Source organism: Adiantum capillus-veneris, chromosome 1 (assembly GCF_014529385.1).
Source record: "Adiantum capillus-veneris isolate H3 chromosome 1, ASM1452938v2, whole genome shotgun sequence".
NCBI lineage: Eukaryota > Viridiplantae > Streptophyta > Polypodiopsida > Polypodiales > Pteridaceae > Adiantum > Adiantum capillus-veneris.
Genome location: NC_140931.1, coordinates 187,439,702 through 187,447,940, shown reverse-complemented (window position 1 = coordinate 187,447,940; position 8,239 = coordinate 187,439,702).

Sequence of the window (8,239 nt, the reverse complement as noted above, 5' to 3'; positions counted from 1 at the left end):
TCTGCTGCTCTTGACTTTTCGCTCCTTGGTCTAAAAATTTCTCCTAGGGGATATCTTTCATAGCATCATTACTCGTGAAACACAAACAGACACAGTAGACATAGTAGAAAATGATGGCACAACAAACTCATCAGGCACAAAAGACGAAACATGCACAACACGAATGTGTTTGCAATGGTTGATTCCTCCCAAGTCAACATCAAATAGACTAGTAGGATTGCCAAATGTGTTGGGGTTCATCAACACATGGAAGACTAAATCTGAAACACCTTTGCTCACCATACATCAACATAGGAAACACTTCAAGCATATCAAAAAATACACATAGACAACTTCAAAATGAGCGCAACACTACACAAAGATGGATCAGTTTCAACAAAGAACATGGTATGAGTTTAATTCATGTGGAAGATACATCCATCTCTAAGAATGACCACATGAACTTGAGTTATGTCCCATAAGGTGCAGTCTAACCCATGAAGTAACAAACACAAAACAATTGTAACTACCCAAAAGAAGTTCTTGGAAAAATATCTGACTAAGCAAATCCGACATAGCAGATCTGATTCAGTAATTCCGACTTAGTAAATTCAACTTAGCATGCAATGTCCATTTAAAACATGGCACATGTCTGTGGTGGATTTCAAAGAAATCTGACTAATATCCACAAATCCCTTGATAAAAAAACTATAGACTAAGGCCAAAAAGTATTTCTTAGTAACCCAGCTTCATCCTTGATGCTCAATCATCAGTTGCTTCCCCAAGTACATGCTCAGTCTGCATCTCTGTAATAATTTCTAGATCAGCAACTCGTACTTCACATTCATCAACCAGCTTCTCAAGTACTTCCATAGCTACATCTGCACTATGATTCTTTGCAGCTCTTGCTTTGCCTCATCCACTATTGGTCCTCCTATGCTGATCCACTATTGGTGATGGTTGATTCCAACTCCCAAGTCAACATCAAATAGACCCGTAGGATCGCCAAATGTGTTGAGGTTCATCAACACATGGAAGACTAAATTGGAAACACCTTCTCTCACCTTACATCAACATGGGAACAACTTTAACATGATCCGAGCACTATACAGAGATGGATCACTTTCAGGAGAGAACATGGCATGAGTTTATCTCATCAAGAAGATACATCCATCTCTAAGCACGACTATATGACCCTGAGTAATACCCAGTAAGGTGCAGTGTAATCCCATAAAGTAACAAACACAAAATAGTAACTACCACTACAACATGTTACGCGTTTTTTGACGCACCATATTTCGACGCACTGTACCTTCCCACACACTTTTCGACGGGCATACCGCTCGTCGATACAGGCGTGGTAATACTCGTGAAAATGCCTCTCGAAATCCGAGTATTTCCACCCGTATTTCCACATGTATTTCCACGCGTGTATCAACGGGGAAAAAAACCAAATCCGCGTGCAGGCAATCATTTTCGCCTGCAAGCGCGCGCACAGATCTAGCCTTTGGAAACCTGCAGCGCAGGTATTATTGATCCCCCCCCCCCCCCCCCCCCCCCCCCCCCCCCCCCCCCCCCCCTCTCTCTCTCTCTCTCTCTCAAGCTACATCGTGTGTGTGTGTGTGTGTGTAGGAGAGAGAGAGAGAGAGAGAGAGAGAGAGAGAGAGAGAGAGAGAGAGAGAGAGAGAGAGAGAGAGAGAGAGAGAGAGAGAGATGTGTGTGTGTAGGAAATTAAAGAGAAAGACAGAGAGAGAAATGCATGTGTAGGAAATTAGAGAGAGAGAGAGAGAGAGAGAGAGATAGATAGATTTTATTATCGTCCTCGGAGGTCAAATATGACCTATGGGACCAAAGTTACATGTGATGTAGTATGTGTATGGCTGATGAGTGACTCTTGATGCTCCAAAATTGTAGTGATGAGAGTCGCAATGGAGAGCCCACACTTTGGCTGGGAGAGGAAAGTGTGTAGGTCTAAGTTATGGCTGAAAATGTGAGAGAAGCAAGTTCGGATGTGATCAAAAGCTGAGCACTCTAGTAGTGTGTGGTACTCAGACTCTCGAACTTGCAGTGAGCATAATGTGCACAATCGATTTGACTCTTCTCCATTGCCCCAACGCCCTATCTCGCATCGAAGGAAATGGGAGCTAAGCCGAATTGCTGCGATAGTGCGTATCGCGGACAAGGGAATAGGCTCAAGCATGTAAGTGTGAGTACGGTTTCCTCTCTTAGCGAAGAACATGGTTTTGTAGTTGGGGGCAATATAGGTGGTGTAATGTATGAAGCGTGACCCACCGGATTTCTCCCAAGCCGTAATACATTGGCGTTGTAGAAAAGCTTCATTCACTTGAGAGTCAATTGAAGCATCATGTAGCAAGTGTAATGCATCCCATCTCCCAAACCACTTCTTTATGTCTTGCATCCATCCCGTGCTCAAGATCTTGCTTTTATGCGTCTTTTGAACTTTTTTGCTTGCTTCCCATGCAATTGTAGGAAGTCGATGTGAGGGGTTTTGACGCATCTTTATCATGTACTCCACAACCCTTTCCATGCCCATAACCTCAATTGGAAGAGATCCCGACTCAAGAAGTAAGAGCATACATGGTGTTTGTGTCTTAACTTGCAGAAAGTTTGTAAGAAAACGCTTTTGGACATTCTCAAACTCTTTCCAAGTAGACTTTGAGATGCTCCCGCCCCACACTTCAACTCCATAAAGAAGAACCGGTGTCACCAATGCATCAAAAAGATACTTCTTGAGAACCCAACACTTGATGTTTCCCGCATTACACATGTTCTCAAATGCATAATAGGCTCTCTTTCCCGCTTCCAAACGACGCATAGCACATTCATGCCACTTGTGATTGGATGGAACCTCAAGGCCAAGGTACTTAAAGCTCTCAACAACTTCAAGTGTCTCGTTGTTGTACACAATGCATGGCTTCTCCTTATGGTTGGTTTTCACAAGCATAACCTTTGTTTTGGATTCATTTACAATCAGCCCACTATGCAAGCAAAAGTTCTCAAGGACAACCATAAGCTTTTGTGCATCTTCTAAAGTGTGTGCTAGAAGCACTACATCATCCGCATACAACAAAAGCATGATTACCGCATTGCAAATAGTGACCTCTTCAATGCCTTCTTCTTGCATAAAGTCAAGTACCATTTGTTCCAATTGATCGATGCATAGACCAAAGAGAGTTGGTGATAATGGACATCCTTGTTTAAACCCCAATAGTGCTTACAAAAATTTCTGAAATTTCTCTTCCCATGCGCAATTGACAAATCACCTTCTCATAGATTCGAGAAACCGCAAGCATAAACTCACTTGGCACTTGGAGTTCTTCCATCCTTCTCCCACAAATTGTTACGTGGAATCATATCAAAGGCTTTCTTAAAGTCCACAAAACAACAATACAATCGCTTGCCTTTCAACCGACTTTCCTCCATGAGAACACGAAGAGTGACAAGATGATCAATGGTGCTATGGCATCGACGAAAACCCGCTTGTCCCTTTGCACGCTTGTCATTCTCTTCAGCCCAATCACTCAATTTCATCTCCATTATGCACCCAAACAACTTTGCCATAAGAGACCCAATCATTATAGTCCGGTAGTTGCTTACATTCTTTACATCCCCTCCTTTATGCAAAGGCTTAACCCAATTAGTACTCCAATCATAAGGCATACCATGTTGAAGTGCAAGGTTGAACATATCACACATCCACTCATGGGTAAAATCTCCCGTCCATTTGATCATCTCCGGCTTGATACCTTGAAGATCTCCCGCTTTTGCGAGTGGCCAACTTTTCAAGCCCACCGCATACATCCTCAATAGTAAAAAAAGACGGCATACATGGGAGTGAACCATAAAATGGCATTTTTTCAGTATTTGCTTGCTCATATAATTGCCTACAATGTGTGTACATATCCACTAGACTCAAGTTACCAAAATTCTCAACCCGCTTGCCTCTCAAGTTTCTCCAAAATCTTCCACATGCATGTGCCTTTTCTTGGACTTGAAATTCTTGTTGCTTTACTTCCCATCTTCTTCTCTTCTTTTGAATCAATGCCTTGTATGTACGCAAATGACTTTGATAGTTGTCTTTGTCCATAGTTGCATCAAGCTTTATCAAGGACTTTCGAGCATCTTGACATTCTTTATCAAACCACCTTTTGCGTGATCTATCTTTGTTGATACCATGGAGATGCTTTATGGCAAAGCATTCTTCCGCACGAGAGGGAGAGAGAGAGAGAGAGAGAGAGAGAGAGAGTGAGTAGAGAGATAGAGAGTGATATATATATATATATATATATATATATATATATATATATATATATATATATATATATATATATATATATATATATATAGAGAGAGAGAGAGAGAGAGAGAGAGAGAGAGGAGGTAAAGATAGAGAGAGAGAGCAAGATATAGAGGTAGAGAAAGAGAGAGAATTAACTAGAGATAGCTACGGAGATGGATAGAGAGAGAGAGATAGAAAGAAAGAGAGAGATAGAGAGGTAAAGATAGAGAGAGAGAGCCAGAGATAGAGGTAGAGAAAGAGAGAGAATTAACTAGAGATAGCTACGGAGATGGATAGAGAGAGAGAGAGTGAGAGAGATAGTAGTAGATAGAGAAAGTCAGCGTGAAAGAGTTAGCTTGGCTGACCAATTGTGTGAAAAGGACAGAAAAACACTCTCTATCTCTCTCTCCCTCTAGAAGAAACTATGGAACTAAAAGAGGCAAAGGGGTTTTTCCTGCTACATGCATTGTCATGTACACCTAGGAGAGCACGTATGTGTCTACCCATATAGGATTTGACCAATAAAGATGAGATTTTGACCCGGTGGCCCTGATCTCCGTACACCTCTGGACCGAGGTGTGCGGAGATCGGGCAAGGCTAGAGAATGCGAGGTAGTTTACATTGTGAGTGGTATATATATTAAAACAACATTCATAACCATTGTAGATGGCAACGTCATCAACTAACATGGAGGAAATGATTGCATGCTCGGGCACACTCTGATACTATCAAATCCTGCGCAAGTGTAGGATATGTAATAAGCATGTGCACAAGCACGGAGAGTTTGCTAGAGAAACCATACAAAATCTACGATACAACTCCTACGGAACGGGCATTGATTTTCGTGACATAACACCTACATCTAAGAGAGAGAGAGAGAGAGAGAGAGAGAGAGAGAGAGAGAGAGAGAGAGAGAGAGAGAGAGAGAGAGAGAGAGAGAGAAAGGATTATGCGTGAAGGTCCAACCAATCTAGAGCCAAGGATGGAAGCAGAGGAGGGCTTACCAACAGAAGACGACGGCATGGAGGAGATGCTGGATGCCTTCTTCTAGACAAGCGAGGAGAACGCTAGCGAAGCAGCACCAGAAGACGTGCGCCTATCTCCTGAAGACATATTGAGAAAGTTGGCACGTCAACCAATCTATGAAGGCACCAAAATATCTTTGCTTTGTACTTGTTTGTCATTTTTGAATCTGTAGTCAGTGTACGAGTGGTCAGATGCAAGCGCCACTGCTTTGTTTAGGTACATAACTTACAATAGAGATTTTTTGATTGCAACGGTGACGTGATTGGGGAGCTTTTAATTTAATGTGGCTTAAACAAGTTGTTGCGGGAGCAACTTCCCCTGGCTGGCAATGAAATGCCCCCCTCCAGACCAGACACAACACGACTATTGACCTCAGTTGGCTTGGACTACAACAAGATTCATGCATGTCCAAATGATTGCATTCTTTTTCACAATGAATTCGCAGATTGTCTGTCGTGTCCTAAGTGCGGAGCAATGCGCTACAAACAAGATGCGGTTGGCGAGTCAATGCCAGCTAAAGTATTGGGGCATTTCCCTATTATTCTGAAGATAAAAAACATGTTTCGTTGTGGTTCCATTGCAAAGTTGATGCGGTCGCATTCTACGAATAGATCCACTGACGCAACATTCTACCAAGGTTTGGACAGACGCGAGCGACACGTTTGCTCTCCTCGAATATTGCAAGCATGTGGTCTTTGTACTGGACCCTCGAGAGTGAAAATGGTGGTTTGTGGTTCAGGTTGCTCTAAGAAATAAACAAGTATTTGAAGGGCAAGAGCTTCTGGAGGAAAGTCGGCCAGAGGACGCAGATACTACTGTGACATTAGATGAGATGGACGAAGGTATGGAAGAGGAAGCTGATAGATATACGAGGGATGATGAAGACGAGGCATATATGACACTTGTAGATGAAGATGCAATGAATGAAGACAATCCGCCAGACCGAGTTGGGACAGAGTTATGTCTCCAGTTAGAGATAGACGATGATACGGTGCAAGATCTTATCGATGATGCCTCACAAGTCGAAGCCTGTAAGTGTTTGTGTGAAGACATTGATTTAAAATTAAGCTATTTCTTAATTTAAACAAAGGTGTTCTGACGCTTTGTTTTACTTTCTTTGTGTAGGACTTTAGTATGGCAGACCAGTCTCGCCAGATCCTGCTTCTATGAGTGTGGATGTATTTATGGGCTTCATCACACGGATGAAGCCCAGTCAGATGGCAGATGCATCTCAGTATTGGATAGCCAGAGGCACGGGTACCACGCCTTCGGGCTTCACACCCAAGGGTTCGACGCCTATGGGGGTGGACGCCTATGGGTACGATGCCTGCGAGGTCTCTCATCACGACTGCTTTGACACCTAGGGGTACGGCAGAGGTGGGTACGTCATCATCTCTGCAGCATAGGCGCACTCGCCGATCTCGACGATCGTCAGGTGGAGGTGGTGGTTGCTGTGGAGTAGGGTCCACAGATGCTTCGACCCCTCCTCACTCACGACCCCCGTCCTTCCCAGACACACCTCTTAGCACACCTCAGACACCTTGGGGGGCACACGATCCTAGTGCCTTCAAGGTCTATACTGTACGGGCAGATGGACACGTTAACATGGATAGAGTCGGGACTGAGATGAGACACCGGGTTCGCCAGCTCGCGGAGCTGCAGTTTTCTACCACCATTATGACGTCTTGGCCTGATCACGATCGCAACAAAGTCAATTATATAGTGGAGACCAACATGAGAGAGTATCAGCCTACTCCGGGTTCAGAGGAGCTTTTGAGTAGGTGGATCACGAATGTTGCACGGGACCCCGTGAAACATTGTCGAGATGCAGCTTGTCGAGCTTTCAGAACCGGCTCGCCGAAGCCTTCGGGCATCTCACATGAGACGTGGCAGCAGATCAGGGAGGATGAGCAGGATGCGTCAGGCCGCGGAGATACGATGGATGACCAGGGGCACATCTCATCTTGGCAGCGGAGGCTTCGACACCTTTTGCTATGAGTTTGTGAGTTTCCAATCCAATCCTAGCTATGGCATTTTTTTTTAAAACGCGATGAATCGTGTATTCTTAATTACTATGGTTTTTGTATAAACACAGAATCTTGCAATGCATTGAGCCCCAACACACCAGGAGGAGACATATGGATATCAATGAGGCATTTATGAAGTATTGAATGATCTTGCTACAGCAAGAGATCCTGTATACTGGGAGGCCTTAGAGTCTCTCTGATCGATTGAGGTGAGACGTTTGATCGAGACAAATAATATGTGTGAGTTGATTTAATTAATTATGATACAGCCAGAGGCGTAGAGCTCCCTACAAAATACCCGAAATACCATACTACAAACCATAAAACAGAGTAATCAACATACCTTCTAGAATGGAGTGCTACGCCGGCACGGCGAGAGAGAAGAGAGGAGAGGTGAGAAGAGAAGAGCATTTGAATAATACATGAGATATATTTCTGTATGCATAGGCCTAGCTCGGTCAAGCCTTTTCCACCTTTCAACTGCAATAATTAATAGAAATATCAATTCCATTACATACCTCTCCATTGGAAAGCAACCTTCCTCAGTTGCGAAGATAAAAATTTGCAAACAATACTTGTAAAAGACAGTGACTATGTTGTGTCAAAAACATCACATAATAAAAGAAAAAAATATGAAACTAAACAACATTAGCTTATGCCTGCCGTCATCCATATACTACCTATTCTAGTGTCCCATACCACTAGAATAAGCAGTATATGTCATACCCTGATGAATCAGGATATCATTGGTCACACTCATTAACAATCTCATAATGTCAAGTGTCATCATATAAACACTACCGTGATAATCATCAGATACCAAATCCCAATCCAATTCCAATTCCACAATATAAGTCCAAATCCAAATTACTTTCATTATGTACCCGGGTAACAAAATCATACCAGT